At 42.6% G+C, this 27,116-nt stretch overlaps 1 protein-coding gene across 4 annotated transcripts in view; it reads right to left on the bottom strand.

Annotated features, from left to right (window-relative positions):
• The window catches only part of mgat4c (mgat4 family member C), a 97,318-nt gene that overhangs the window by 37,912 nt on the left and 32,290 nt on the right, over positions 1 to 27,116 (bottom strand). The window contains exons 4-5 of one of the 4 annotated variants that reach the window (XM_077517199.1): positions 24,290 to 24,347; positions 10,457 to 10,519 (exon numbers count right to left, since the gene is read on the bottom strand). The gene's annotated coding sequence lies outside the window, so the exon portion shown is untranslated. Of the gene's footprint in view, positions 1 to 9,113; positions 9,220 to 10,456; positions 10,520 to 24,285; positions 24,348 to 27,116 lie in introns of those variants that run through there. The other 3 variants (XM_077517200.1, XM_077517204.1, XM_077517203.1) reach the window with 3 other exon arrangements.

Genomic DNA, 27,116 nt, shown 5'->3' on the forward strand with positions numbered 1-27,116 from the left:
GAATGCGCCGACTTTGAGAAGAAGATGGATGGCTTGTGCGTCGGATGATGATGATGACTGTGTTTATGGTATTTTGGGATTCCACGCATCGATGCAGCAAATTATGACACGCTTTGTTTTCACTTTGCTTATCCGAGCTTGGCCTGTTAGGCTATCGTTTGTTTTCTATTTCGGAAAGGGCAACTCCAACAGATGAATGCCACTCTTATGCCTAGATTACGTTTACCTTGTTCCTACTGTGAGTAGTAACGTATAACTAAATATGAAATGCTTCCTTTTTCAGAAAGTGCAACATGTGGACTTGATTTTTTTAATGGTTGTTCTTATACTAACATGGCCTGTTGTTTATACCCATCAACTTCTCAGTCTACACCTCTGGGCTTCTGTTAATGTGTGGCGGTGATTTTTTCCTAAGCCCCAACCCCCCAGGCTGTATTTTGCCATTTTTGTTTGTTTTGTCAACTAAGGGACGTTTCTGTGGACAGACAGTTGTTTACCCCTCCAGCCAATCGCAGAGTGGGGGATGGCGGGGGCCGAGCGACTGCAGCAACTTGACAGGACGCACGGATTTTTTGTGAGTGAGTGAAAAATAAAAATAAAAAATCACCACCACACATTAACAGAAGTCCAGAGGTGTAGATTGAGAAGGAGTTAATGGGTATAAATCCTGTATTAATATAGTGCATGTGAAAACGGAAGACCCTGCCTTTAAAAAAAAATAAAAAATCCAGTCAAAAATGTGTAACCGTTTAAATATCTTCTTTTTAGGAAACTGTAGCATCAGTAGTTGGATGCTTGTCCTTGTACTTATCTTACCATGATCTGTTATAATCACTAAACAGCTGAATTGAAAGCAGTAAATTAGAATAAACAGTAAAATGGTAAATAACAGCTTTAGTCTTTTCTTTTTAGGATAGTGCAACATCGATAGTTGGATGCTACTGCTTCTTTTCACTGGGCTATGTAGCCATGGTCTGACACGGATTTAAAAAACACAAAAAACAAAACAAAACAATAAATGGTCAGATATAATAAAATACTTTCCAATATAGTCAAATAAAATAGAACAGTTCAAATGTGTTACAATTAAAAAAATTAATACATAAATTGAATCATTGCGATTTGTGATGGACACAAAATTTGAAAATGGATGAGTAAATGACACCCTTTCAAAAAGGTTTTTAATTTGCTATAGATGCCACAAGATGCAAAGCACTTAAAAAAACCACACAAGAACAGCAAATCGGTGACAATTTAAAAAACAACAGAGTGTCTTGTGTTTAAAAAAACATCTACAAATACTGCATGTAAATTTGCAAATTCCAATCCACGAATGTGGACTATAAAATGAAGCTATCAGGCCACACATTTTGTCCTGACATTGTAGACTTCTAGCACACACACGGACGCCACATCCCACCTCAGTGGGATGCGGTGGTCCCTCTTAGCTTCACGCTTGACCCCCCCCCCCCCCACACACACACACACAAGCGTCACGCCGGCTTGAGCTCTGAGTCCGGTGTGCTTTGATGTCACCTGTGCCACTGGAGCAATTTCGCCTGCCTGCGCAAATCAGGTATCTCCACTTTGTAACATTGTCACAGTCATACATTCACACTGCAAATAGGTCATTCCTTATTTCTATATGCAAGCTCTACTACGTGACCTCATTCACACAGATATGGGTCAGCGGTTTGACGTATTTATGCTTATTGCTATATTCAAACATGCACTATATCATCACAGTTTGATGACAACCATCTATGTCCAATTATCTGCAACATTCCCATAGGAAATAATGGGATTAAAGCTGCTCAGGGGTAAAACTAACTATAAATAATAAAACAGTCTGAACTGTAATGCAATTCTGGCTAGTCAGGCATGCGGAAAACAAAGTAAACTGCTGTTGATATAAGAAAAAATAAATAAATGGTCAAGGTTTGTTTCTAAATACATTATACATGTTTAAAGACAAAGAACTATGTATTACTCAGTTGTTGAGGTATAGCACTAAACGGCTCATTTCTGTTTTTCAGATTTTTTTTGGGTGTGGCTAACGAGATCGAGTGACACGTTAGGGCCCCGGCAATTACTTGAGCGCCTTTATTGGCGTCAACGGTTATCTGACACAATTGCGACGTGCAGTTAGCGAGCTAGCTATGTCTAAACATGACATTCTGATTCATATTACATTTGTGGAATATGAGTTACGAAGCAAAATCCAACCATTTTTATCCCTCTCAGGGGGTGGCCATTTTCTAACCCAAGTCCTGAGTACTGGGAGGCGGACGTGCTAACCAGTCATCCACCGTGCCGCCCTGTGTATATTTTAAAGTTACTAAATAGTTTGATCAGCTCCTCACTTGTCTGTTTACTGGAATATCTAGTGTGCACCAGTGGGCGGCACAAGTACAAATACCCCCTGAGACGAGACGGTATCCGGTGCGCGCCGGCGCGTGTTACCGATCGAAGCGAAGCAAGCAAAGTGTGGTCGTATTAAAGCGGACGAAAGGGCGCCGGGCTTCTTAATGTCACCGTGTGTTTCCAGAGCACTGATTCAGCTTCTTGTGGAGATGTACAGCGCTAACCTTTACAGATTACACTGACATTAAACGCTGCATATGGCAAGCGCGAGCTGGGGGGAAGGAGGCGGCGTTTTTTTGCCGGCAAGCTGGCGGCGTACTCTTGTCACCTCTATCAGCACAAGTAATTACAACACCTCAGAAGGGACTCTCGTACCTGTTCGGGGTGGAAAGGGGGGGGTCACACAGATACACGCCCCCTCCCCTCCTCAGAACGAGGAGACAATTATCTTTTCACGTTCGGGAGGAATAGCTGGGGGACCTCCCGTCCTCCATTACGGCGGCTTCTTGAGTAGAGTCAAGCCCGGCTACTTGCGATTCTTTCTGTCGAACGTGGCAAATGATTTGTGAATTGCAAGCATTGTAGTATCTGTGAAGTAGATATGTGCCTGGTGGAGTGCGATGTCGACGAGTTGACGTGGGGAAAAAAAGAAAAAAACAGATCATGACAAGCATATATTATTCGTGACTTTTGTTATTGGAGGGTTAATAATGTGTTCACTGCAGAGCAGAGAAAATATGTATGTTAATCACACACACACACGCACGCCCACACAGAGAATACAACGATGATGATGATGATGATGCGTTCACGGTCGGCTGCCTTCAATTCCCACATTGTTCCGATTCACATCAGGTTGTGTACTTGAGATAAAAAGGGCGTAGAGGACATCCTTCTTCGGCAAAAAAATAAATAAAAATACACACAAACAAAACAAACCTTGTGTTTACTTATTTACTTGCCCCGATAACAAAGTTTGCTCGCGTGGGTGTGCATCAGTGTTCCCTTTTTTCGGTGCAGCAGACGAGGGAACCCAAGTGCGAAGCAAACAAGCGATCCCTGGTGTGCGATAAAATGAGCGAGGGCCTGCGGCGCACCAAACAAATGAATCCTGGTGCTCACCAAATAAGAGAACTCTGAATTTTCTTGTTTGGTGCACATCTCGCCTCGCAGACAGCTGGAATTGGAAACTGTAAAATTTGAGCAGCACAACTGCAGGGATGTGACTCACTATCGTATACGGCAACATTACATCATTTAAAAAAAATAGCAGGAGGGGATTCTTGACAATAATATAGCCCAGTGTTACAATTCAGAGGTGTCCTCGAGAATGCCTATCATGCATGTTTGAGATGTTTCCCTTCTCCAACACACCTGATTCAAATATAATCAGGATCATTTTCAGGCAGAAATTGCTGATGTGCTCATCATTTGAAACAGGTGTGTCGTAGGAGGTAAACATCTACGACATGCACGATAAGGGCCCTAAAGGACTAGTTGTTTATCTTTGTTTGAGATGTTTCCCCTCCTCCAACACACTTGATTTAAAAGTTCAGGATCATTGTCAGGCTTCTGCCAAACTTTCTGATGAGCTGATCATGTGAAACAAGTGTGTCGGAGGAGGTAAACATCTAAAACATGAACGATAAGGGCCCTCAAGGATTCTAGTTGATATCCCTTTTTTTTGTGTGCCTCAAACACACCTGATTCAAAGGATGAGGATCGTCATCAGGCTTCTGCAGAACTTGCTGATGAGCTGATCATTTGAACCAGGTGTGTTGGAGGAGGGAAACAGCTAAAACATGCACTATAGAGGCCCTCAAGGATGCTAGTTTGTTAACTAGATGTTTCTCTCTCTAACACACCTGATTCAAATCATGAGGATCGTTATCAGGTTTCTGCAGAGCTTGCTGATGAGCTGATCATTTGAACCAGGTGTGTTGGAGGAGGGGAACAGCTAAAACATGCACGATAGACGCCCTCTTGGACTGGAGCTGATGACTCCCGTTTTAGATGTTTCCCTTCCTCCAACACACTTGATTCAAATGATCAGGATCGTTATCAGGTTTCTGCAGAACTTGCTGATGAGCTGATCATTTGAACCAGGTGTGTTGGAGGAGGGGAACAGCTAAAACATGCACGATAGACGCCCTCTTGGACTGGAGCTGATGACTCCCGTTTTAGATGTTTCCCTTCCTCCAACACACTTGATTCAAATGATCAGGATCGTTATCAGGCTTCTGCAGAACTTGCTGATGAGCTGATCATTTGAACCAGGTGCGTTGGTGGGGGGAAACATCTAAAACATGCACGATGGGGGCCCACATGGACTGGAGCTGATTACTCCTGTTTTAGATGTTTCCCTTCCTCTAACACAGTTGATTCAAATGATCAGGATCGTTATCAGGCTTCTGCAGAACTTACTGTTGAGCTGATGATTTGAACCAGGTGTGTTGGAGGAGGGAAACATCTAAAACATGCATGATAGGGGCCCTTGTGGACTGGAGCTGATTACTCCTGTTTTAGATGTTTCCCTTCCTCCAACACACTTGATTCAAATGATCAGGATCGTTATCAGGCTTCTGCAGAACTTGCTGTTGAGCTCATGATTTGAACCAGGTGTGTTGGAGGAGGGAGACATCTAAAGCATGCACGATAGGGGCCCTGGAGGACTCGAGTTGTTTACCCCGTTTTAGATGTTTCTCTCTAACACACCTAATTCTAACGATCATGGTCGCTTCTGCGTAACTTGTTGATGAGCCGATCATTTGAAATAGGTGTGTTGGAGGAGGTAAACGTCGAAAACATGCACGATAAGGGCCATTGAGACCCTGTGATACATGGTTTGTCGCAAGAGTTTTGCAAGATTCAACTGTTCATACAGGTTTCTGCGATTTGTGATTGATTGGTTGAGTGAGTCGGGCCGGGATACAAAAATAAGAAGAGGATTGTGAGCGCGTGCGTGTCTGGCTGTCTGCGGAATGAAGCCTGATAGTTGCGAGAAAAGCTACTTGGATGCTGTCTTTGACAACATGACCCGTTCATTTTTAGAAACAAGACGTTATTGATCGACCACTGCTCGTCTTTGTTTGTCTAAGCAGACGCTAGAGTATATTGTCTGTCTTTTTCACTGTTGTTGGAAGGCGTTTGATGAATTTGCTGGTGTGAGGATTTAAGGCAGCTTGTCAGCTAGCACTTCAGACGGGCGTGCATTTATAATATCTGAGGATAGACTTGCATATTTTGACAGCGACAGTGCTAATGATCTCATTTGAGTCAAATATTTCCATATACTTGAGGCACCGCTGCTCGTCTGCCGTCACCAACTGTTGATTTTTAGCGAGGTTGTTCATGCCAAATTGCGTCATTGGCAATGAATCGACCTCAAGCTTTTAACCCTTTTCACACTGCATTTAGCAGGACGCAGTGTGCCGTTCTCAAACCCATTTATTGTGTATGTGGTGAGAGCCAGGGACCACGGAATGGAGCGTTGCTAGGCGGTGCAGTGAGGCAAGAGGACTAGTTATTTACAAGTAACTGCATGATTAAAATATCGAAGTTCCTGCTGCTTGTACCCACATATTCCTTGAAATGAGCTGAGGTGCGGTCTAACCAGCGGAAAAATCTCCATTTTTACTTCCAGGTAGGCTGGTTAGTTCAGCACTTCCATATATGGGCATGCTGGCAATCGATCGTTTTGAATTGCCGAGCGACTTTTTCTGTCATGAGCTGGAGGTTGGATCCCAAAGCGCAGACACAAATAAGATTTTAACTATTTATTCACATTGAGAGGTGTGGAACAAACTTGACTAGACGAGAAACAAAGAGGGTTGCACAGAGAGACAGTGGTAACAGAATTAATAATCCGACAAAGACACACACTTCTCAGGAGGCTTATATAGAGGTATCGATCTGATTGGTTGTGGCTAGACATGTGGGTAACAGGACTGACGTGGAATGATCTGACTGGCTGCTGACCAGGTAAAGGGATTAAAGACTCCTGACATCACATAGCCCTTGACATCACATAACATCACATAGCCTAAAATCAGTTGAAACTAGATGCTAGTTACATCAGTGCAAAACAGACACTTGTTACATCAGTACATAACAGACACTTGACCTCATGAACCCAACTTAACAGGTCATGAACTCCAATTTTACCCTGGCGTAACCCTAGACATGACACTTTCAACCGGAGATAGGCACGCCAATGAAGTTTGAGCATCCGTCATTCGGCAATCGTCAACAGTCTATCATCAATGTTAATATTTCGAGCCAAACCGTCAATCCGTCATTCGCTGATTGCTCAACAAAATGAGCGTCCGTCAGTGTTCATTTGTCATTCCATCAGCAAAACGGGACGTCCATCATTGACGGATTGCCGAAATATTGAGGGATTGACGATTTCATTGACGGATGAAACCCCTTCCGTTAATGCTCAGTTTGTCAATTTTTGTAGTTTCCCTGGAATCGTCAACAAAATGGACGTCTGTCATTGATGGGACTGACGAACCTTTCATCAATATTGACGGAATGCCCAACTCTGTCTTTCACACTGAGCAAGTGCAGTGTGAAAAGGGCTTGTGAGATGGTAAAGTCGACTAGTCAGCTTTAAGCCCCGGTGGTACCGTTCAGGATTCATTCATTTGGTGAGCATCAGTTGGACCGTATTAATTAATCTGTTGCGCAATCGGGTTTCCTTTGCGCAGTTTGCAGTTAACTTGTCTGGGGCCACCTCCACCACTTTCTTTTCATCTAAGTTTCATAGAGCTTGCATTTCCGTTCATCTCATTTATCAAGGACCGTTATCAATGAACTACAAGCTTAAAGAAAAAGAACTCCACTCAATTAGCACCCTGTTTGCACCCAGCATCCATCAGGCCCTGATAACTGCTACTGAAAAAAATAAAAAAAATGTTGCGCTATGGCCCGAGCGCGAGCAAGAGCAATTAGGTGCGAGGATGCGTGGCTAACAGCTGCTGATGAACGAGGAGTGGCGTGCGTTGACGGCCTTGTAAAAACACGACCAGCTGCTCGTCCCGAGAGGAGCTCCGCTTGCTTATTAGCGGCAGGAAAGCGTTGGCGTGATGACAAGGGCCGACGTGGCGTTTGTGTTTGTTTGCCGTCTTGCCGCGACTCCACGGGGGAGGCGGCGGCGGCGTTTCCCCGAGAGTCGCAAATTGGCAATCGGCGCGCTCCTGGAGGTTCTTTTCTTTGGCGAGCTCAGGAGATGAGGTCAAGGCCCCATCTTACTGCTAGAGAGAGTGTTATTATGTTGCTCCTTTAGAGCTCGTTCAATGTTTTTGCAGGCCCACGGGGGGAGGAAGTACAATGTAAACCAAGGGTGGGAAAACTTTTGTTCTCAAGGGCCACAATTGTTTTTGTTTTCTTTGTAATTCAGACAGAGGGGCCACATCATTTGCAAAAGGTTAAAAAAAAATTAAAAAAAGTAAAAAGTTAAAACTACGGATGCAGCAATAGTACTTTTACACAATACTACTAGATACCGTGAGCTGATACTTAATAATGCCGTCACGTCTTGTTATTTCCATTAAAATGTGTTTTTACGAATACTGGTGTATGGTATCGGCACCGGTACATTAAACTGGTATCTGCATCGTTGTATTCCTAGTTAAAATGTAAAATGGGTAAATTTTATTTGTTTAGTTAGACAAAACAATAATTCATGGAGCTAATTTATGAATTATTATTATTATTATTATTATTATTATTATTATTATTATTATATTAATTTATTAATATTCATAATTAATTTCATTTTAATTAAAAATACGTTTTGTCTACGGAGCCCCTAAAGTGAAATGAGGAGTGAAAAAAAAACAAAAAAACTTTAATATGTTTCTCAGTACGAGTCTCGTCCCAACTTGAAACTGTTCTCGTTCTAACGAGAAACGTTCTCCCTAGGACGAGAAACATTCTTGTTAGGATGAGAAAATGCATTAATGCAAGACCCTATAACTATTTCGTAAACTTTCTTATCTTAACGATAAAACTGACTCATCCTAACGCGAAACTTTTTCATGAGGATGAGAAAGATTCTCTTCCTAATGAGAAAAAAATTCACATTTGTTCCCCCCCCCCCATGTCACTTAAGGGTTTCCGTAGAAAGATGTTAAATGTATGTTTAAAAAAACAAAAAACAAAACTATTATATATAAGAACCAACCAAGGCTACCTGCAAAGCGACCAAGGACCAAAATCACTTGCCATAGTAAAAGGACCAAAACTACCACAAACTGACCAGCATAAATTAAGCCATATAAAAAAGGACCAAGTACAAAACCAAAGACCCCAACCACCTTCGATATGCACAGATCAAGACCACATGCAACAGACTAAAACCACCAGCAAAGAACCGTAAACCATTTGCAGATAACCAAGGACCAAAACCACCCCCAAAGAAACATGAACTGGGCCAAGGACCCAAATCACCAAAAAACATCCATCCATCCATCCATCCATCCATCCATCCATCCATCCATCCATTTTCTTGACCGCTTATTCCTCACAAGGGTCGCGGGGGATACTGGAGCCTGTCTCAGATGGCTTTGGGCAGTAGGCGGGGTACACCCTGGACTGGGGTTGCCAGCCAATCGCAGTCACCAAAAACAGTCAAAACCAATTCACCATATGCAATGGAACAATGTCCAAAACCACCTGAAATGGAACCGCAATGACGTAGAGTTACTACATACAAAAATATGATGAGTCACATGCTGCGTCACCCAGTCTCAAGAAGGTTTTGGTGCATTTCCAGTCTAGATGCTCATCTGAAAAGCATCTCCAGCACAATGTGTTGAGGTGAATCTTTAATCAGCTTCAATCTTTCAAGTCCCGCGCCATCACCAAATGTCAAGGGCCTGCTTGACTGGAGTGTGCCACTCCACCGGGGGCTTGACAACCATTTAAAAGCTGAAAAAGGGAGTGTGCGGCAATTACAATGCGCACTTTAAAAAGTACAATAACATTTGTACAGTATGTGATGTCCATGAGGGGGATTGCAATAGTGCTCAGGGTGACACGCTCATGTTACAGGCGGCATACTCACAAGCTGCCTCAATTTAATCACTATTATAACTCATTTGCTCCTAAAAACGTATAAATACATTCTATTTTAAATGTTACCATGCTCCCAAAGACGTATTTATACGTTTTTTTTTGTTTTGTTTTTTTATGCTAGAGCATGAAGAAGGCTTTGATGCAGCCTCTGAACTGGAGAATGCTTGAAGCAATGGTAGTTATTACAAAAAACGGCAGCGGTAGGTGGCAGCAGAGTATAAGAGATTAACCAGGGGCGTGTTTTTCCCACTGTTTTAAACAGATTTGTGAATAATGATGAAACCTAGCTGTATTCTAACGCTAATTGCTGCAAAACCAAAAAAGATAAATATACTTTTTTTTTTTCCTGATGAAAGAAGAGACTCTAATCTTGCAAGCCTTTAGGCACTGTGATGTCATTTTCAGTTGACATCAAGTAGCAAAATGGCCAACCTCTCCAATGGAGAAAACAGGTGGATTTTTCTGCTTGTTTCATATTATATAAAAATTCAATATTAATCAGAATGCCATGTTTAGACTAGTGGCTGTCATAGAACATATTATAAGAACATTTTTGACTTGACTTGACTGATTTGAATACGTAGCTCTGCGCCAGCACAATTATTTAGCAGACCACACAAGCCACAAAACATTGATTCTCCTCAGGGTTTTGCGGCTCACCAAAACACTTTTGCTCTTGTTCTCTTTAATCAAACACATGTGTGTTATTTGTCCACAAAACACACACGCACACGCAGTCACACACACATGCGCAGTACGAAAAGTAATAACGCCAGCAAAGTGCAAGTGTTGCTGGTCAATATTTCCTCTGGCAGATAAAGGCTGTGGGCAGCAGCCAGCCAGCCAACACAAACACTTTTTTTTTATACTTTCAATCTGTCACAGGGTGTGAATTCAACACTAGGAGGAATCTACTAAAGCTCGTCTGGCTCAGATATCCATTTTTTGGGGGGGGTGTCGTCAGATTGGCATCATCACCAAAAAACATGCTTCAGAGTGGAACTCCTACCGTAGTCTCAGGCGTGCTTGTGGACTGTCAGGCAGAGTCAAACCAGGAAGTTGTCAGCAGCTCCTGAGAAGCAAAGAGATGCTAATGCCACACCGTGCTGGAGTATTTCATACAGGCAGACGGCAACTTCTTATACACGGCCACATAGTACATATCCCCAAAGCGAAAACAACGCTAATGATAAAGGTATGTCATTGTGTTTAAAAAAAAAAAAAAAAAAAGTTGTGGTTGTGCTGGTTGGCTAATGTGAAAGATACATTTTAAAAGAGCGCCATGCTAGCTGGCTAAAGGTGGTGAACGCATTTTAAATTGTGGGGCACTGTGGATATGCTAGCCTGCTAAAGCTAAACCTAAAGAAAAAAATAGTTGAGCTGTGGTCGTAGTCGTCGGCTAAATATAATGCTAATTTAAATGTAAAATAAAGTATGTACTTTTGCCATGTTAGCTGGCTTAATCTAAGATTATACATTAAACTAAGAGAGAGGTGCACTGTATTTGTGCTACCTGGCTAGCTTTAAAGCTAAAAAGGTAAGTTAAATAAAAGGTGTGCTGTGGTCTTGTTAGCTGGCTACTGCTAACGCTGACTATGTAAATTAGTAGTGCTTGTGTGCGTGTGTTAGCTGGCTAACGCTAATAATGTATGTAAATTAATGTGTGTTTTAAATTCTTTGAAAACAATTTATGACCACATTTTTTAACATTAAACAATTTATTAGCAAATTTATGTAAATGTGTGGTAGCTAAAGCTAGCGTTATCTAGCGTTAACCGTGCATGTGATTGTGAAATAAAGATGTGCAATAAGGCAACTGCTAACTGTATACATAAAATAGGGGTGCGCTATAGTTGTGCTCACTGGCTAAAGCTAACACAGATGGCGGGCATAAAAATAAAGGTGCTCTGTGGTTGTGCTAACAGGTGACAGCTACCACACAAACAGTGTTTATTAAATAGATGTAGGGCAGACAACAACACCAGTGCTCCATCGCGCACAAATTCACATTTTATATATTTGAACTGCTCTCCAGCCACCTGCATCATCACCAGAACAGAAAGGTCACCCCTTCCCGCGCCATTATTAGCATCGGCCGGCGGTGGATAAGAGCACACAGCGGCGGATAATAGGCTATCCTTTCCCGCGGCGCTATCACCGCCACACACGCACGCCTTCCATTACCATAACACTCGGAGCCGTAATAAGCCGGGAGAGGCTTCCAGTCGTGACGGCCGCTGTGCGACGGGAGGTCAGCGGCGTCAAGGATGTTTGCTAGCGCGCAGCTAATTGCGAGAAATCAGGATGTCGCAGCAGCAGCAGCACTCCTTCATTTTTCTTTCTCTCTGCGGCCAGTCTGTTGCTGGCCCGCCCTTGGAGTGAAACAAAACTAAGGCAACTCTGGAAAATGCATGGTTCAAGCGTGGATGCTGCTGTTGAAGATATACGCATTGGAATTGGAATTAAACTGTTACATTATAACTCATCGTACTTGGTGTGACTCATCAATAATAAATTGAATTAACTTCATTTATAAAGTGCTTTATAAAAACAAACAGCTGTAAAAATGTGCTGTATATTGGAGTGAGCATAAAACATGAAGCACAATAATAATAACTTGACTAAGTGCAATTTCTGGAGAAATTGTGTGGGAATGCTGAAAGCTGAATGCATGGGGAATGCTTATGAAGTAAATTGAGAGATAAATTATGACGACCATAAATCAGACACCTGGTAATAATGATAAGTTATATCTATGTAAGTGGGCGTGGCAAGTAATATTAGAAAAAGTTCAGTGTCTGTCCCATTGAAAATGAATGGGGAAAAGTTGATATTTAACGTTAAATTGTGCGGAAAATGTAAGTCATGTGGAATCAGACGATAAATACCCCGGGAGGTGTGAATTTTTTAAGCTAGTTGAAATTTGAACAGTGTAAATTGGAAGTATTATGTGGGAGTTGTTACGCGGCAAAAAAAAAAATGTGTGGAGAATAAAAATCACAATAACATATGTGGGAATGCTTCAGCATTCTCACAATAATATATGCTTAAATAACTGGAAATGTTTATACTAACATTGCTACAGATATTCTATCACTAACTTATAACTAACTGTAGGCCTATTTAACGTTAAACCTTTTCTTTAATTTGCTACTAGGTAAATTGGAGGACTACGTACAAAAACAATATACGGTACAACTGTGATGGTTAGTCTGGGCAAGTTAAAATAATTCGAGCCAAACATATCATATTGTATTTCATCATTATTAAAGTTAAACATACAGTATTGTATCATATCGTCCTTGGAGTGACTGGAATAAAACATAACTTTTTGTATTGCATCATCACTGAATCACAATCGTATCTCAATGAACCTGGAGTTAGTTGTATCATAGTGTGGTTTTATGCATCTCACTGTACATGGTGTGACTAAGAATCTTCGTAATTGGAGTGAAGCGTATTGCGTTCTAAAGTGTCACATTGTAGAATTAATCAGACCTTTGTGATACATAAAGTGAATCACATATCATAATTGGAATGGATTACATCAAATCTCATTTTACTTTAACCTTGCCAGCAAGATGAATTCTCGCGGTATTTGTGAGTTCACAAACTCCTGAGAATATATCTTGTACCGCTGACACGTTTGCAGCCGACCTTTTTTAGGTCGGACCAATCGGGTGTTGTTTAGGGCGGGGCAAACCCAATATGCGTCGATGGCGGGGGGGGGGGGGGAACAAATCTAACAGATGAATGGACGCTGCAATTAAATTGAATCGTATGTATACATTGAGAGTGGCTTTTCTACTACTCACTGAGAATAAAAGTCTAATTTATAGGGTTACAGTCAGTGTCTTTTGACTGAGGTGGGGTTGTACCCTTGACTTTTACACCCCCAGAACAGGAATGGGAATACACCTGTACCTAATTAGCATGTGGGAAAGGCACCTCGGTTTCCAATAATTATCCCTTTGGGGAGTACATTGGACCTTGAGGGATGGTAAAGGACGAGCGACTACAATGGTGGTTATCTTTCAGCGCGGGAGATGAAATATGTGAGATATTGTGACGCAGATGTTTCCATTGTTGGTGGCATCCAGCATGGTGCTAAAGCATCTCTCATTATTGCCCTCATTAGCGGCGCCATCGATACGGCAGGCGGCTGCCAGCGGACCTGATTTATGCGCCCAGCTCCACCAGTAAACCCCACCTCATTATCTGACAGGCAATTATGCAGCATCACTTTTTTTTTTTTATGATTTAGTGATAGACCCCCCCACCCCCACCCCTTCTTGATTCTTACACCTCATGTCTTGTGTCTAGGGTCTGGACCAGAACTTGATTTTGATGGTTGACGTTATCGTAGCAGGTGTTTCCAAAGCAATGTGAAGAGGCTGCGTTTTTTTTTGTCCTTTAATGCAACACCTGCGTCTTTACAGCATCACCACAGTCATGTGCCTTGAAGACGACATTTGGGGGAAAGTAACCCAGATGAACATTTTGTTGCTATCCCCTTCAACAGCAACATTTGATAGTACCTCCAAAGATAGAAAATACAGGCGTTGACTTCAACCACGCCACTGAATGGCAACCAATCCATGATAAGTCGGAGATTGACTTGCGACCGGTGAAGGTTGAAAGGCGACCAATCCAGTGTGTAGTGTGCTTTTAGCTCACCTCCTCCTTTTGGTTCTACATAATATAAAAATAAAAAAAATAGATGGATGACATTTCCTCTTAAGGGATAATGATCGGGTGCAGTTTGATGAGTATTCATGACGGTGTCACGCATCATCAAGAAGGCAATTATGCGCCAAATTAATTGGACAAAATCATGAAAAATGACAACGCTCAAGCCAGTGGACTGTAACCGTGGTGTCCTCTCCACAAAATGGCCCCCCCAAACAATCTCAGGTGAGAGCGAGATGGAAGAGAGGAAAAGGAAATCAGGTCGGCGTGACGATGTCTCTCCAGGGCTGCCTGTTGGCTCTGTAGGCCGAAAGGCCCCAGGGAAGCAGACAGGCGACACTTGTGCCCAAGGTGGCGGCCATGTGAGGCATTTGCAAGGTGCATTATAATGTTGTGCGGATGGGGAGAAGAGCAGCAAAATGGTCGAGTCGAGAAATGTAATCTTTTTGAAGAGAGCAGACAAACTCTTTGATGATGCAATGTGAGGGTGCCTAATAATGTAACTAGTGCCTGTTTGTGATGAGACCAAATCATTCACCCATTCATTAACCCACCTACTCATCTACATCGAATACGCCATGCATCCATTCGTCATCCATTATTCTAACCAACCAATCACAGAATCCACATCGTCCAGTTATTCATCCACATCATCCATCCAACTGTCCATCTGTCTTTTCATTGATCCATTCACTTCCATCCATCCATCCATCCATCCATCCATCCATCCATCCATCCATCCATCCATCCATCCATCCATCCATCCGCCAATTCATTCATCCATTATCCATCCATCCAACTGTCCGTCTGTCCATGAATCCATTCACATCATCCATCCATCCAACTCTCCGTCTGCCAATTCATCCACCGTTCATCCATTCATCCACATCATCCATCCAACTGTCCATCTGCCAGTACATCCATCCATCTCCTCCAGTTATTCATCCTCATAATGCATCCAACTGTCCATCAATCCATTCACATCATCCATCCATCCATCCATCCATCCATCCATCCATCCATCCATCCATCATCTACCCACATCATCCATCCAACTGTCCATCTGCCTATTCATTCATCCATCCATCCATCCATCCATCCAACTGACCATCTGCCAATTCATCCATCCATACATCCATCCATACATCCATCCATCCATCCATCCGCCAATTCATTCATCCATCCAACTGTCCATCTGCTAATTCATTTATCCATCCATCCATGCATCCATCCATGCATCCATCCATCCATCCATCCATCCATCCATCCATCCGCCAATTCATTCATCCATTATCCATCCATCCAACTGTCAATCTGCTAATTCATTTATCCATCCATCCATGCATCCATCCATGCATCCATCCATCCATCCACCCATCCATCCAGCCATGCATCCATCCATGCATCCATCCATGCATCCATCCATCCATCCACCCATCCATGCATCCATCCATGCATCCATCCATCCATCCACCCATCCATCCATCCACCCATCCATCCATCCATCCACCCACATCATCCATCCAACTGTCCATCTGCCTATTCATTCATCCATCCATCCATCCAACTGACCATCTGCCAATTCATCCATCCATACATCCATGCATCCATCCATCCATCCATCCATCCATCCATCCGCCAATTCATTCATCCATTATCCATCCATCCAACTGTCCATCTGCTAATTCATTTATCCATCCATCCATGCATCCATCCATCCATCCACCCATCCATCCATCCATCCATCCATCCATCCATCCATCCATCCATCCATCCGCCAATTCATTCATCCATTATCCATCCATCCAACTGTCCATCTGCTAATTCATTTATCCATCCATCCATGCATCCATCCATCCATCCATCCATCCATCCATCCATGCATCCATCCATCCATCCATCCATCCACCCATCCATCCATCCACCCATCCATGCATCCATCCATCCATCCATCCACCCATCCATCCATCCACCCATCCATGCATCCATCCATCCATCCATCCATCCATCCATCCATCCATCCATCCATCCATCCATCCATCCGCCAATTCATTCATCCATTATCCATCCATCCAACTGTCCATCTGCTAATTCATTTATCCATCCATCCATGCATCCATCCATCCATCCACCCATCCATCCATCCATCCGTAGTCATCTGCTTGGCTGTTCGTGTGTGTGTGTGTGTGTCCATGTGATCCGAGTGTGAAGTGTGGCGCAATATTCATGGTCGACTTTTGACAAGCCGGCTGTCACAACTCCTCCCTACACGCTCTCCCTCGCTCGTTTACATTTCCTCTCGCCTCCCCGCCTGCTCACATGCACGTTTCTCCTTGCACGTTTCCGTCTGCAGAGGATTTCATCTCCGAGATAAAGAAAAGAGTCACGGTTTATTTTATTTTTTATTTTTTATTTTTGCGCCTGCTGTTAAGTCATCATTAAAGGTTTGCTGCGAGTCCTTCAGCTCGCTCTTGCTACCTGATACGTTTTCCCAAGGTGCTGCTTGGTGCTGCTGTGCGAAATTGATTTAATTTATGCTAGGATAATGGAAGAAGAAGAATAGAGGCGTCTCTTGAATTCATGTGGCGTTTCCCCCCCAGACGCCTATTGTTTAAAAGTAGTCAGGACAAATATCATGGCAAATTGATAGGTTGCTTGCACTGTACTAATGTTAATGTTTGGGGTTAGGGCTTTCGTGTTCGGGATGTTACGGGTATAAATAAGTCAAAGACTGAATAATGTACAGTACTAAATTGTGGAGATACTATATAGAGAATAAATGTTTAGAAAGGTTGGAAGTTGTGACTTTTACACTGCATGGGTAACAATGGACATGTTCTTGCCTTGTGTCTATCAATACCAATTCATCCTATTACATCAATTATCTCTTATCTGGTGTTGATCAAAATGAACAGGGTTCATGCGCTGACATGGAACAATCATCCCTGAGGATTTGAAAAAAAGATGACACGTTCTAAAGGTTTTGACATGTGTCAATATCAATAGGGCTCGTCTTGTGACACAGAACACTAACCCTCAACAACAGAGAGAAAACCAGCAGGAATCTTGCTAAAGCAAAGAAATCCAAAAAGAACAGAAGATGTTTCCCTGCGTTTTCTCCCCTGGCCAGAGATTGCGTGGGAACGAACGTCTGCAGCGAGGCGCTCAAGTCAAAGAAAATCCTCGGCCATCAAGGGCAGAAAATCTTTGTGTGGTGACAGGCGGCTTGTTTAAGTCCGCCGGAGCGTTTGGCCGTGGAAGGCACCATTGATCATCTGGCTGCGGCGTGATTAGCCTCAGAGAAAGAAGCGCAAAAGCAGGCAGGCTGGTAGGAAGGTTGACTTGGAGGTTGCAAATCAAGTTTTCATTATGCGTTGGAGCTTAAAGTCTCCTGTTATGTTTCTCGTGTTTGACTAGCGGTTTAAGGTGACTGTCTGCCAACCAATGAAACTAAACCTGGCGAACTAATCCAGCTACAGCAAGTGGTGACCAATCCCACATGATTGGCAAGCAGTGAATCCGGGATGATAAAGTGGCGATCAGCAAATGTTGTTGAGTGACGACCAGTCCAGGGTGCTTGTCTGGGGATCAGTCAAAGTGAGTGACTGGTGGTGAAAAAAACAGCGTGATTGGCTGGCATCCAACCCAGGATAATAAACTGGCAAAAGACAAATCCTGCGTGGTGCTTACTTGGCGACAAAGTCTGTGGTCTTCTTCTTGCGTATGAGACAGCAGGAGCTACACGTTACATCCAGGCACTCAGCCATTGGATTTTGGTTTCGTCAAGTGCCATCGTGGAGCCGGTGACAGTCATGGATCAGATGTCCACAGTCACAAGATGGTGGAGCGGCCAACCCCCAGTTCTTACACGGTTTAGTCTCACTTATTCTTTTCGGGACACTTCTGAGCCAGGCATGTTTGGGTGCACCGTGAACTGGTTTGGCCTTCCAGTTTTTTTTTTCTCTCAACTGCAACTCCAAGGCTTCCAAGATGTTAACATTGTCGTCAGAGGCCTGTAGCATAATGCAAACGCACGCAGAAGAAGTCTGGAGTGACTGACTGGCAACCAGCGTAGGGTGAATAACTAGCAATCAATCAGGGGTGACCACTGTGAGAAATCCCGGATGGTTGATTGGTATCCAGTCTGGAAACTAAAGCAGGATAAAAACATCACTTCTTGACAAATATTTCAATATTTTGGCATGTGATGGTACTCCAACGTGCTGACATCATATACTGTTTGTGATTAATGTCGCTGAGGACCTAAGAGCAGTGAAGTCGGTAGTCAAGACTAAAAAAGTGTTTCTTCAAAAGAACAAAAAGGCAAAAACGGTACATAGATATATCAAAAATACTAAATGAACAAAAGTCCAAAACACAAGATTCAAAGTAACAAGCAAATATTAGGATATGACTTGACATAACTTGGGGACAGACTACTAACAAGGACTGGGACAACTAACAATGAATCGCCAAAGACAGAAAGAAATTAATTCTACTGTATGAATTAGTAAATGTAACTCCAAACATTTAGTAAATAAAAGTCAGTTTCTTTGAGGCAATTAGCGTATACACAAATTAATTTTGCCTAACTTAGTAGTAAATTTAAATAAACACCAGTTAGGAAATGTAAATCAATTTCTTTTTGATAATTATTATGTATAAATTACTTTTGCCTAACTTATCAGTAAATTAAAATATCAACTAAATATTTAGGAAATGTACATCTTTTTTTGATAATTAGTATTTGTAAATTAATTTCACCTAATTTATTAGTAAATTTAAATAAATATCGACAAAATAATTAGGAAATGTACATCAATTTCTCTTTAACAATTATGTATAATTAATTACACTTCATGAATTAATAGATTTAAATCAATATAAGCCAGCTATTTAAAAGAGAAGTTAATTTTATTGAGTTAATCGGTATGTATAAATTAATTCCACCTAATTAATTGGTAAATCTAAATGACCCTATTATTTAGTAGAGCTATAATATTTTTTTCAGATAGGTAGTTTGCCATGTAAAATTGATTTGGATTCAATCTCCCTATACTATATTATTAGTCAATCCAAAATATGTATATCAACCAGTGACTTCATTAGTTTGTATTTAATAGTTTTTAATCAAAGTTGAAGTAGTTAAAATCTATTCAATTACATTAATTGTCACTTTGTTGCCTCAATTTATTTATGTAGAAAATGGTCAAAATTTATACAGTGTACAAGCAAACTGACGAGTAAACAAAGAACATTTGGACAAGACACCAATGGCCGAGGGAGCTGATTGGAAGATACACGCGACCAGGCTGACCAGAACAGGTGGACAGAAAAACCCAACAAGACATGAGAAAACATGACAAAAACTAAATCCAGTCAAAACCAGATCAACAAAAACACAGATCATGACTTAAAAGACTTCATAAGCATGTTGTTTTACAGTTCACCATAATAAATACACTTTATGGGGATAAAACCTTTGTCTAACTATTTACTAATGTTGGTCAAGTACTTCAAATGTAAGACCAGGAACAGCTGAAGGAGGATACAAACTGTCTCCCAGCAGCTCATTAAAGCTGTAATCACGTCGTGGAGGAAAAACACAAGAGGGGGTTGGGCTCTGTGCACTTTTACTTAACAAAGTCAGCTAATTAGGTCAGAGCTCTTTATCCTAGTGGAGTTCTGAGGCTGAAGCGCTGGCCCAGAATTCACCTGCTTTCTGCCGTTCAACATCAGGAAGTTTGGACACACTCGTTTGCTTCTTCGCTCGGTGACAAAAGGCCAAAAGCATCACGGGAGCTTTCGAGCGAGGCGCCGCCGCTGAGGCGGACTCATCTTTCATCTCCGGAGGAGGTGCGGAGGTGTCGGACTGCCGCCGATTCGCCTCAGCGGGACGCAGACAGCGGACGGTGGAAGCAGGAGACGTGCTGCTCGAATCCCTTTTTATCCGGATAGGTTGTCGAACAAACGCAACACGCTCGCTGTCCCCATGGACGATCTTTGAAGGTCAATGACGTCAAAAGCTCCTTCAAATGAAGACTTTGTACCCCCATTCCCCCAGACCTTTTTTTTTTTAGCCATACTAGTCATTCCAATTACAATGCAATATGAGTCTCTCCAATTAAATACATTTTGTTTAGATTTATTCAAATTCTGATTCAAAATGGCACGATTGCCTCACTCTTCAAACAGTTGGATCAAAAGTAACCCAATTATGGCTAAAAAATGGACCGATCCACCCAATGGGTCAATTTGACCCAACTTTCTGTCATGACTCGAGTCATGCAGGAGTAATGTATGGGTCTTGTCTCATGTCTGGGGTCACGCCTGGGTTAAGTTTGAGTAGAGTTCATGACCGTGCGCCAGAGTTCACGACCCGTTACGTGTCTGTTTTGGGTTGATGTAACAGCATCCCGTTTCAACTAGTTTTAGGCTATCTGATGTCTGGACTATATGTTGTTAAGGATCTTTTATGCTATATGATGTTTGTTGATGTCAGGAACTATCTGTAATTACAGCCAATCAGAGAATTCCATGTCAGTACTAGTACTCACATGTCTAGCCACAACCAATAAGATTGATTGACTGTCGACTTAAGGGTGTGAGAATTGTGTGTTTTGCCAGATTATTGCTCAACTGTTCCTGTGTGCAGCTCTCATAGGTTCTGCCTCTCAATGTGAATAAATAGATAAAATCTTATTTGTGTCTGCATTTGGGACCCTACCTCTCAGCACACGACACTTTCTGGTGGTTTTATACAAACATGACCCATTTTTTTGACCCAAGTAAAGGATCTGACCAATATTTGTGAGTTGTTTTCCACTAAAAGACCCATTTCTTGACTCAAAGTTGGGTCAAATTGACCCAAGTAGAGGATCGGTCCATTTTTGACGTATAGTTGGGTTATTTTTGACCCAACTGTTTTAAGAGTGCTCCATTTATGATTAACAGTATATGATTGACCCATTACGATTACGATATGATCAACTCAATAGGAAAGTTCAAAGCAAACATGGTGAATCAGCTTTTAGCTGTTATGCTGCACGCAAATGGAAAAAAACTGCTGAAGTGAAGTCAAACCAAAGTGGAAATGCTTTTAAATCCAGGTTAAAAACTGTGATCAGATATGATACGCTTAAAAAATATGCACTATGATTCACTCCAATTACAATACAGTTAATAAGTATGATGCTGATGGGTGGAAGGATGAGTGACTCTGGATGGTAACCATGGAGACAGTCAAGATGCATTAAGTCTGTCAATAACGTCACATGACTCTCATATGCACAACACGTCACAGAGACTTTGCTGTCCACAAAGACTCCCATCACCACAACCTTCATTTTATTTCTTCTCTTCAGACTGGTTTATTTATTTCTTTTTTTGTCATCAACTGGACGGCCACCGCACTACGAGAAGCTAATGTCGAGCTCCAGAGGCTCTGATTTTCCGCTCTGAGAACTTTATTAACGTAATGCCCGGGAAACATAATGGGATTATTTTTCAAAGGCTCGCAGTGTTGTCACTGAGAGAATTAAAATGGGAGGGAAAAAAATGACACTGGATGGACATGTCGTTTTGTAAGTTCTTCAAAATGGCAAAAAAAAAAAAAAAAAAAAAAATCAAGAATATCAGTCAGTTTGCATGCTGTTTTTGAAAGCTGTGTTAAAATCAACAGCTGTCCTGTCGAATGCAGACGAGCCACCGCTTACCTTGCCTTCCTCCACTTCGGACTGTGTAAACATTCGCGCTGAATGTCTGCAATTATGACACATTGCTGTTCACGTCAATTAAAATGCGATGTACTCCGATTATGATACGAATGTCATACGAAGCAACCTCTGGACTTACGATAAACCCCAATTACAATGTTAAAGGGATACTTCACTTATTTAGCCCATTATAGCAATAAAAAGTTAATATTTTGTCCAGAATTAATTTGATACTTTCATTATTTTTCACGTACAAATAGTGCCTTTAAAAACATTTTGCAACTTGCTGTCGACTGAAAATGACATCACAAGGGCTCAGGTAACCAATCAAATCAAATCAAATTTATTATAGGCAAAATATTAATGCTTGACTGCCATCCATCCATCTTCTTCCGCTTATCCGGGGTCGGGTCGCGGGGGCAGCAGCTTCAGGAGGGAGACCCAGACTTCCCTCTCCCCAGCCACTTCAACCAGCTCCTCCGGTGGGATCCCAAGGCGTTCCCAGGCCAGCCGAGAGACATAGTCTCTCCAGCGTGTCCTGGGTCGCCCCCGGGGCCTCCCACCGGTGGGACATGCCCGGAACACCTCCCCAGGGAGGCGTCCAAGAGGCATCCGAACCAGATGCCCGAGCCACCTCAGCTGGCTCCTCTCAACGCGGAGGAGCAGTGGCTCGACTCTGAGTCCCTCCCGGATGACCGAGCTTCTCATCCTATCTCTCAGGGAGAGCCCGGACACCCTGCGGAGGAAACTCATTTCGGCCGCTTGTATCCGGGATCTCGTTCTTTCGGTCACGACCCACAGCTCGTGACCATAGGTGAGGGTCGGAACGTAGATCGACCGGTAAATCGAGAGCTTTGCCTTTTGGCTCAGCTCTTTCTTTACCACGACGGACCGATACAGAGTCCGCATCACTGCAGACGCTGCACCGATCCGCCTGTCGATCTCCCGCTCCATCCTACCCTCACTCGTGAACAAGACCCCAAGATACTTGAACTCCTCCACTTGGGGCAGGATCTCATCCCCGACCCGAAGACGACACTCCACCCTTTTCCGACTGAGGACCATGGTCTTGGATTTGGAGGTGCTGATCCTCATCCCAACCGCTTCACACTCGGCTGCGAACCGCCCCAGTGAGAGTTGGAGATCCCGGCTTGATGAAGCCAACAGCACCACATCATCTGCAAAGAGCAGAGATGCAATGCTGAGGCCACCAAACCGGAACCCCTCAACGCCTTGGCTGCGCCTAGAAATTCTGTCCATAAAAGTTATGACCAGAATCGGTGACAAAGGGCAACCTTGGCGGAGTCCGACCCTCACCGGAAACGAATCCGACTTACTGCCGGCAATGCGGACCAAACTCTGGCAACGGTCGTACAGGGACCGAACAGCCCGTATCAGGGGGCCCGGTACCCCGTACTCCCGAAGCACACCCCACAGGATTCCCCAAGGGACACGGTCGAACGCCTTCTCCAAATCCACAAAACACATGTGGACTGGTTGAGCGAACTCCCACGCCCCCTCAAGGATCCTGCTGAGGGTGTAGAGCTGGTCCACTGTTCCACGGCCAGGACGAAAACCACACTGCTCCTCCTGAATCCGAGATTCGACCTCCCGACGGACCCTCCTCTCCAGCACCCCCGAATAGACCTTACCAGGGAGGCTGAGGCAGTGCACCATTAACACTGTGTATAGTGGCCATGGGGTGCTGCTGACCTCGACTCGGGACGTCGTGAAGCGGTGGGGGGAATACTTGACTGTCAAAAATGTCTAAATAAGTAAAGTATCCCTTTAAGAAAATGGATGGATGGATGGATGGATGGATGGATGGATGGTTCAATGCAATTCAGTTCATTTACAAATGGATTCACATCTAATTACACAATTCACTATAACTATGATATGATTCAATTTAATTCCGATTCGCATCAGTTACAAACAGTTATGATACAATCCACTTACATGAATGAGATGACTCAATCCAAGTTAGGTACGGTATAAGTCACTCCAATTACGATTTGATTGGTTTCAAATACAATCTGATTCACTTCTATTACGATACGATTCACACCAATTATGATGGGATTCAAATCAATTATGTTTTGTTCCAATCACAATATGATTTACTGAAGTTACAATACTATCCACTTTAATTAAAATATACTTCACTACAATCAATACATAATTTACTCCAATTACAATACAGTTCACCCAGTTTAAAGTACGATTCATTGCAGGCCACCCTTCTACTGCGAGGTGCACCAACGCCAGTAAGAACTACCACTGTACCTACGGTATGTCATATGTTGGGTTTCACCTGTAACAACTACATTTACCTACCTAATAAGTGGTGTACCGGTAACCAACGTGAAAACCTGAGCAAGCTGTTGACGGATACACGGGAGGGCCAATAAACGGTGAAAAGCGCCACACTTACTTACTTCCACTGCGGGGCCATCACTGAGCTCACACATCAAAGTGGCAGAGGGTCCTTACGGCCTAAAAGGGAAGAAACAAAAGGAACATTAAATGCCTTACCCACACGCACCCGCACGTACACATAAGCGCAGTAAAGCTCAAGCTGAAGTTGTGCGAAAGAAAGATGGAGGCACACAAGAGAGCAAGCGACATTGATTTTTCCCTCCTGTGAAGTGCCGCTTCATCATTTCTCCAGACACAATCTATCGATCGGCCGCCTTTAGTTTGTTGTTAATTTTGGGGGGCTCCGAAAGCCATCGTCCGCACTGACACTTGAACCTCGCCGGTGATGGATGGCGGCGGAGAGCAGGTGACGGCGCTCCTATATGACCTCGTTGTTTTTTTACCTCTACGCTACTGTTAACCCCACTTTATTGCGCAAGAGATGAAAATCTGGAATATGGCGATACCAGATCAGTAAACATATCAAAAACCTGAACACAAAAATACAAATTGTAAAAATTTAAGCCTAAGTTGGCCAGCCCCCCTTTTCTCTCACATGCAAAAAGCTCAATTTGGTGCACCCCTATAACCTACGTACAAAAATCCCCCCGCCCACAAATCTATTTGGCGCACCGTTTGAGCACTACACTAAAAAGTTCCCTAAAAACCCCCAGGTGCACCACCTCTCCACCACACCTATATATTTTAAGATGCCCAGTTAGCGCACCCTCTACTCCGCATACGATGCTGTCCAAAAACACCCACTTTGGTTGCTCCCCTCTCGTCAAAAGAAGCCTGAGTTGGTTCACCACCTCAAAAAATATATATATTTAGGATTTAGGGCAACTCCTTTCCTTATAAAACTAATATGTTTACAAGTTAAAATGAAATTTGTGCGTCCCCTTTTTTCCCCGAGATACAATAAAAACACCCAAAATGTTTGTTTTGGCACACCATTTCTGCAAAAACATACAGAGTTGCTCTACATGCTCACTTGACAGGAAAAAAAAAACTAACAAAAAGCATATGTTGGCGCACCACCTTTTATCGAGATTTTTTTTTTTTTAAATGTGTGCAAATAAAGCACAATTTGGTGCACTCCCTCGACAAAATAAACCTGATTTGGTGCACCGCTTCAACCATCACAAAAAGTAGTAAAAAAAAAAAAAGGTTGATGTAAAGAAGCACCTCTTGATAAATAACTAAGTTGGGGTCAGTGCAACTTAATAAAAACCTGGTGTACCCTCTTTTTCCCTTATATGCAATAAAAACCTAAAAAAAATAAAATAAAAAATAAAAAAAAACTTGGTTTGGTGCACCATTTATCCCCCCAAAAAATAAAACCAGAGTTAGTGCACATACTGACTTGTCGGTGACTAATATATAAAACAAAAAACATTGAAAAAAAAAAAAAAAAGCCTGAATAGGCGCACCCCCTTCCCCCCTCACACAAAATAAAATGGTGTTGCCATGTTTTTGCCCAAGTGTCTACGGACAACAGCACTCAGCATGTCATAAATTATTCACCGGCAACACAAAGCAGCGCGCACGCAGAGATCAAAAGGTGCGCGTTTTTTTTCCAAGACGCCCGATTTGTCGCCTTCGCATCGCAGCGGGAACGCAATTTGCACGTCCTCGCCGACAATATCTCAAAAATAAACAACGGCTCCCGGCGCCGCTTATTTTCTGCCGTTTTATTTGAAAGAGCGTCGTGTGGGCGTGCAACAGCCTGACTGAGTGTAAAATAGAGAGCGAGTGGATGGGCGGCGGTGCGTGGTGATGGGGGGGTGCGCGTGCTGGTGATCCTTTGTCAAGCGCTCAGTGCCATTTAATGGCCTGTAAAAGGCCCCTTTGCAGCAGAAAGAACAGGCAATTAGCATAGTGAGTGGATTACAAGATTGCTCTGACTCCGGGATTAATGTGTGCACTTCATCCTCTCTTTGCTTTTACTATTTACTGCGCCACAGGAACTCATTTCTCACTCCCCGGGATTTCGTTTTTTGTTCCCTATCCTGCTGGCATCCTTGTCAAAAAAGTAGGCACTTTATTAGGTACACTTGGTCAATGTGACACAATGCATGAATCCTGGTGCGCACCTGTCAAGTCTGCATTGGTGCGAGCCAAACAAGTCAGCTCTGGTACGCATCTAACAAGTGAACATTGCGCGCACCAAACAATTTAATCCTGGTGCACAACAAACAGGCAAGCCATGCACCCAACAAGTAGTGCCAAAATAGCTATCCTTGGCGCACAACAAACAAGATGAGAACAAACATGTCAATTTATGTCCTTTTTTTTTTCTTTTTCTTTTTTTTAAACGTTTTGGGATTAAGTTTCATGCCATAAACGTAAAAATGTAAAGAATAAAATAAAATTTAAAAAAAAAGGCAAAAATGGACATAGTGTATTTGTTTTTTACAGCACAGCAACGATATGAACCAAACAAGCTAACTTGGGTGAGCACTAGGGGTGTGAATTGCCTATAGTACCTGACGATTCGATTCGTATCACGATTCACAGGTCACGATTCGATTCGATACCGATTAATCCCGATACGAATTTATAAGTCGATTGTTGCGATTTTTTTTCATTCAAATTTAGAAAATACTAATCAGTAAGCTTGTAGAGTGTAAGATTTATATAAAAATGTATTATTTATTTATCTGAAATTTCAGTCTTATAGAGGTTGTAATTTGTTTCATGTTTGAACAGCATTGAAATAAAATATTAAGGCTTAATGTTCCGTTCATATAACATTCTTCCATGCTTAAGGTGTGAATCCTAAAAAAAAAAAAATAAAAAAATAAAAAATAAAAAAAATAAAAAAAAAAAATCGATTTTGCCTAT

The sequence above is a fragment of the Festucalex cinctus genome, chromosome 3 (assembly GCF_051991245.1).
Source record: "Festucalex cinctus isolate MCC-2025b chromosome 3, RoL_Fcin_1.0, whole genome shotgun sequence".
Classification (NCBI taxonomy): domain Eukaryota; kingdom Metazoa; phylum Chordata; class Actinopteri; order Syngnathiformes; family Syngnathidae; genus Festucalex; species Festucalex cinctus.